Raw genomic sequence first — 6,787 nt, forward strand, 5'->3', positions numbered from 1 at the left:
GCTTAATTCCAAAGTTTCTTTGTTGATTCATTTTGTCTGGATTACCTGGACATTGATCAAATAAGGGTGCAAATTTCCCACATTGTTGTAGTATTGTAGCCTGTCTCTTGCTTTAGATCACAGATTTGTTTCATAGAATTGGGTGCTCCAACATAAGGTACATGCACATTTACAATTATATCTTCTTGTCAAGTTGATTTCTTGATCATTAGATAATGATCTTTTCTTTAAATTTTTGTCTTACAATCTATTTTGCTAGATATAAATATTGTTATTCTTGCTTGCTTTTGGTTTCCATTCATGTGGAATATATTTTTCAATCCTTTTCCATTCATCATTTGTATGTCTTTACTTGTGAAGTGTGTTTATTTTAAGCAACATATTGTAGGATCTTTTTATTTTCGTTCAGCCATTCTGTGTCTTTTAGTTGGATAATTAGTCCACTTACATTCCATATTTTAATGACAGATAAAAACTTACTCCCATCAATTTATTACTTTTTGTTTATTGTTAAGACCCTCTATTGCTGACAGCTTTAGTGGTGGTTGACAACCTGAAACAAATGCCCTCAGACCAGATAGTTCCATGGATCCATATACTTTGAGGGGAGAGGTGGTGATATAAAGCACCATTTGTGACACTCACACCCAAGCTTCACAGCAGTGCACATTCAGAAATTTTGTGAGGAAAAGGCATCAGCAACAATGAGACCTGAAGCATTGTCTACTGGCAATGATGAGAGAGGAGCATGTGTATTGAGGGATGGGTTGGTATTGACAATGGAATCTACTATTCTGTTGGCTAACCTCATTGGAGATAAAAATGTATGCCCAGTTCTGGTGCAGTGATAGGGTGTAATTGTCAATGAGACCCTCATTGCCATCTGGAAAGGCCTAATTTGAGCACATATCCTGAGAAGACCCAGTGGTCTGGAGAACTGGCTGTTGATCTCAATAAATGAGTGCCATCAACTTAAACAGGTCATGTGGTAAAGGGTATGTGGCTTGCAGGAGATGTTCCCTGCCCTCATTCCTATTATAAACATGAGGACACACATTGCTATTAATGGCATTTTCCCCAATGGACAGGTGTAAGGGTTTTGTGTTTGGATTGGGGTCTCTGATAACTTCATGACTGTGGAATGCTTAGCTGCTGGGAAAGTTTCTTTGCAAAGGTTCAGAATGCCTAGCTGCTATAGCAGTGCCCTGCATGAGGAGGCTCTGAGGTAATGTCTTATCAGCCTTGACTCTGATCTCAGGCACACAAATCCTGGAAATCTCTTGTTAGAAAACCACTATGTTTCACCAAGTTCTGCTGTGTCCAAACCTGTTCATATAACAGTAACTTTAAACAAAGGACTTTCTTGAGAGCTACACAAAGCTCCTAACATTGCACGTTGCAACTGCAGTACCCAACTGAGGAATAAGCTGCATAATGTTGCTAATTCTGTAACCTTCCCAATGACACAATGAAGAAAAATAATGTACTACTGATGCCAGTGACTTAATGTAACCTATTGATATAAATAAAGCTGGCATCTTGGAAAAGGGGTCCTTCTGCCATTCTTCCTCTGCTCCTTGCTTCTGTCTCCTTTTGTTTTCTTTACAGACAGGTACCCTATATTCTGTATTTTCAAGGGCAGAACTCTTCATTTGCCAGTTGACCACAATACAGAATGCCAAGAAGGTTATGTGCTGGGGTTACTTAAAATTTTCTGGGATGAGTTGGGTTTGTGAGCCTGTAATCCTCTACACTGATGTGAAAGAATGTCTGTAGATTTCCAAAGATAGGATTTACAGGAATTTCTGACACATAGAGCAGTATGGATTTGGATAGCACCTCCTTTATCAGGGTGGTTCTTAGCCACAGCAGTCTGGATTCTGGGGATACGCAGGGAAAACAATATGAATATCTTTTCTAAAGCAAAGCTACTGTGGAGACTTGGGATTACTTCTCCATCTGTGCTACAAGATTGTGTCAATTGTAAAATTTTTCAATATCTAAAATTGCTGATGGCCACCATGATTGATTTTTCTTTGTATTTCCTGTTCTTTCTTTTCCCTGCTATGGGGCATACGAGCTACCCCTGTACAGGAATAAGAGTGACAGTTCCCAGGTAACTTAGTTTCTCTTTTTATACTATTGAATCTGGTTTCAGAGTTTTCTACCTTGCTAAGTTCTAGTGTTCTCCCATATCTGCCGCGGTCTGGCTGGGCACAAATGCCGCAGTCTGGCTGGGCACACAATCACGAGCCACCACACAGCTTGTAGATTCAAACAGCAACTCTTTATTCCCGAACTCACACCAGCCATCTACAATCACGTTCTGGGGAAATCCACGTTCTCTGCCCAAATTCACCCCCACTGGGCTTCTGTCTCCCCAAAAATACTGTCTGAATCCCGTGAGAACTCAAGGGGAACTCAGGCAGCAGAATACGCCCTATTCCCAGCAGGAATAATCTTAAACCTGGAACCACCCTAAACCCGGATAGTCCTAAACCGGGAACGCCCTAAACTCGGATCATCCTAAACTGGGAACACCCTAAACCCGGATCCGCCTTGGTCCTTGAGCAAGGTCACCTACATGCAATGTCACTGCAAAATGTCCTATTTCCACGAGTCCTTCCACTAAGCAACATGGGGTACGCTGGCAAGGAAATTGTCATACCTACTTGGCTAATGGCTCCCAGCACATATCCACTGACCTAAATATGCAACTATAAAACTTTAGCTTCAATTCTTTATGTGGAACAGAAATCTAATGCTGAGTCACTAAATCACTGGACCACTGAGTCACATCCCCAGCCCTATTATGTATTTATTTAGAGACAGCACCTCATTTTTGCTGAGGCTCACTTTGAACTCGTGATCTTCCTGCCTCATCCCCCTGAGCTGCTGGGATTATAGGCGTGTGCCACTGTGCAGGCAGCATATTGTTTTGTTAAGTGATAGTCTTTTGAAATACTAAAGGTATTTGAATACACTGGTATATTGATATAAATGTACTATGTAGAGGGAACTATTTATGATATAGAAAACAGACTATAATTATGATTACATACCCCACACTATTGAGTACCTACTTAATACTGGGTTGGAATATAGATACAAATGATATATCAGTGAATCGACATATTCTACTTTTCAAGTAATTTACATTATAGTGAATAATTTAAAACTTAGTAACTTTAGAAGATAATAAATGATTGGCCTTTGATAAGTAAGCAGATTAGTTCATGAAAAGTTTTTCATATTAACTTAGGGAGTATATATTTTACCCTAAAGGCTATAAAAAACTACTGAAGAAATTTAATTAAAGTTTTTATTTGTTGTTTAGTTACATTTCAGAATGATCATCCTACTGGTAGAGGAATCAGATAGGAAAAAGCAAGAGTAGCTATAGAAGAAATAGGAAACTAGTGTAATAGAACAAGAAATGATTTTAAAAAGCTTGAAATAGGGTGTCATTTTTGAGAGTGATTAAAAGGATTTTAAAAATTAGAACCAATAGCACATAGTGATTAATTAGATTTATAAGATAAGAGAGATAAAGTGCTAGAGATGCTTTTAGTTTCTCTGTTATACAGAATATAATAGTGCTATGATGTGGAACTTGTCTCCAAAAACCATGTGTTAGAGGTTTGGTTTTCAACTTTGCCCCACTAGGAGGTGGTGGAAAAATTAAAAGGTGTTGTCTAGTAGGAGGTCTTTCAGTCACTGGGAGAGTGCACTCAAAACAAATTGTGGGTCACAGACCTTTCTGATTCCTATTTTCTCTTACTTGTCATGAAGTAAATGATCTTATTCTACCACATTTCTATAATGATATGCTTCCTCTCCTCAGACCCAAAAGCATGGGGGCCATTCCATAATAGACTGATAACTCCAATGTGTAAACTCAAGTAAACACATTTTTTCTTTGTAAGTTGATTAACTCAGGTATTTGTTACACTTATGGAAGATAACACAAAATTGGCACCGAGAAGCAAGATGTTTGATATTTCTATATACCTGATGATGTGAAAAACCCATTTAAATTGTTTTGCAGGATTGGTTTGGAAAAGTTTGGAGGAGCACGGTGGAGAAATTCTAGAATGTTGTTAGGAGAGCTGAACTTACTGTTCTCTTAAGGGCTCTAAAGACCAGAATACTGATAGAAATGTGGACAAGAAAGACTATCTTTGTGGGGTTTCATACAAAAATGAGAAATCTATTGTCAACTGCAATAAAAAGGAACTTTGTTACAACTTGGCAACATTTTTGGCTGCATTTTATCTATTTCCTGATATTTTGTTATGTGGAGCTTAAAAGTAATGGCCTAATGTACTTAATCAGGGGAAACTTTAAGGTGGAAAGACACCCAGGGTGCTCATATTTACATTGAGAATCAGGAGCAAAATGGAACAAATCAGAAATATTTTTTTTTTAAAATGCATTTTGGGCTGGGGTTATGGATCAGTGGTAGAGTGCTCGCCTACCATGCGCAAAGCCCTGGGTTCAATCCTCAGCACCACATAAAAATAAATAAATAAAATAAAGGTATTGTGTACAACTACAACTAAAAAAAATAAATATTTAAAAATGCATTTGGGACAGGAAAAAAAGAGTATACACAAGGTTTTGGCCAAAGAGAATGCAGGTAATAAAATACTTTGAACCATCACATCAGCAAAGATGCATAAGGGCATTTCAGAAATTACTAAAGACACAACTTCATATTCTCAGATATATAGCAATACAGATGTGTTTCCAAGGCTTTGCAAGGTAGAATTTTTATTTTTGGATTGAGAGCCTAAGGGCCACTGCTCATTCAGGACTACCTTGGAATTTGTATCCTTGTGTCCAGACAGGGCAAATCACTTGAAGTCTACCCAGGCATAGCTCATTCAGATGGTCAGTTTGATTATGAATTCACCACTACTTCTGAGCTTTGTATATGTTTTATTGGTAATAGTTATAATTGATTTGCTACTACACCCTCTTAAGCATTTCTTGTATGGTCTAGTGAATTATATCAACTTTTCCCAGTCTGGGAAAGTATTTTTCTTTACTGAAGTACAGCTTTACTAGTGTATTATTCCCTTTTTTTCTTTTTTTAAAATTATTTTTTAATTTGTTTTAATTAGTTATACATGACAGTAGAATGCATTTATGCACTTCGATAAATCTGTAAGGGTCCCGCGAAACGTCAGAGAAAGAGACCACCAAGTGACCACTCATGCAATTGGCAGAAGGGGGATTTATTGAACCAGCATGCTGGGGCTCCGTGCCCACTCAAGAAGGGAAAGCAGCCCAGAGCCCCAAGCAGGGGCTGAGCACTGCTTAAGTAAACTTTTTGGGGAGGGCGGAGGGCTTTGTATACATCTGAACAAATCATCATGAGGCGCGGGAAAATTGAATAACAACTCCTAAACATGATTGGTTCATTCATTGGTGGGAACAGGTCAGGCTGGAGTGATAGGTCATTCCTAAGGAGAGTACACATTCAAACTGATTGGTTCAGGCCCTGCAAGACTTGCGTGCAACCACACAGACCCCTTCAGTTATTGAACAACCAGACAATCAGGGGAAATGTTTACTGGGCGGGTCTAAGCATTGTCTTAACAGCTACAGAAATTTCAGGTTTTGCAGGTAACATAGAAACCTAACAATACCTCCTTTACATTTTAACTCAGACCTTGCAGCTTAGAAACTTTTACAACACCCGGTCTTTTACCCTTTAACTTTTACGCTTTAACTTCAATTTCTTTTACCCTTACAAATCATACATAAATGGAATATAATTTCTCATTTTTTTGAGTGTACATGTTGCAGAATCATATAGGTCATGTAGTTACATATATACATAAAGTAATAATGTCAATTTCATTCTATCTTTCCTATCAAATGTATGAAATATGATATGTCAAGAGCATTGTAATGTTTTGAGCAACCAATTAAAAAAAAGAATGTATGTCGTCAGGGGGCACTAGAGAAGAGTAGTATTACCTTAAATTAGGGGGAGGGAAGTGATAAGAAGGGAAGGGAGGAGATATATGGGGACTAATGTATTATTCTTGATAGGTATGTTTCTTTTTTCAACCCTGGAATATATCTTCCTTCTTCCTCAATGTTTCTGCTAAGAAGTCTACAAATATCATTACAGGAGCTCATTTGTAAGAGTCATGTCTCTTTCACCTGGATACTTTTGCATTGACTATTTTATTATAATATATATCAGGTTATCATTCTCTAAATTGTTTTTATTTGAGGTTCATTGAGACTACTGCATGTGGATGTCACATCCATCTTAAGATTTTGATATTTCAGCCATTATTGTTTTAAATAAGCTTTCTGATTTTCTGATTGGTTTCTCTCTTTTCCTGAGATTCTCATGTATTGTACATTCATTTGACTGATGGTATCCTATGGGTCTATAATCCTTACTTCAATCACTTTTCTTATTTCTTATAATTCCTCTAATTATATGATTTCAAATGTTTGTGCTTGAGTTAACTGATTCCTTATTTTGTGTGATTGAGTCTGCTCTTCAAGTTCTCTTATTAGTAACTATTAGGGCTTATGAATATACAGGATACATTTGTTGAATTTAAATGAATAAAATAATTTTTACTATATAAATAATTTTTCAAATAAAGGAATTGAGAAACAGTATTACTTTGCAACACTAGCCCCAAGTGCGCCACACTTTCACAAAAAAACTTTCTATCTATATATGTGTGTGTGTGTGTGTATATATATATATATATATATGCATGTGTATATACATATACATAAACATATATAT

The sequence above is a fragment of the Marmota marmota genome, unplaced genomic scaffold (genome assembly GCF_001458135.2).
Source record: "Marmota marmota marmota unplaced genomic scaffold, marMar, whole genome shotgun sequence".
NCBI classification, from domain to species: Eukaryota; Metazoa; Chordata; class Mammalia; order Rodentia; family Sciuridae; genus Marmota; species Marmota marmota.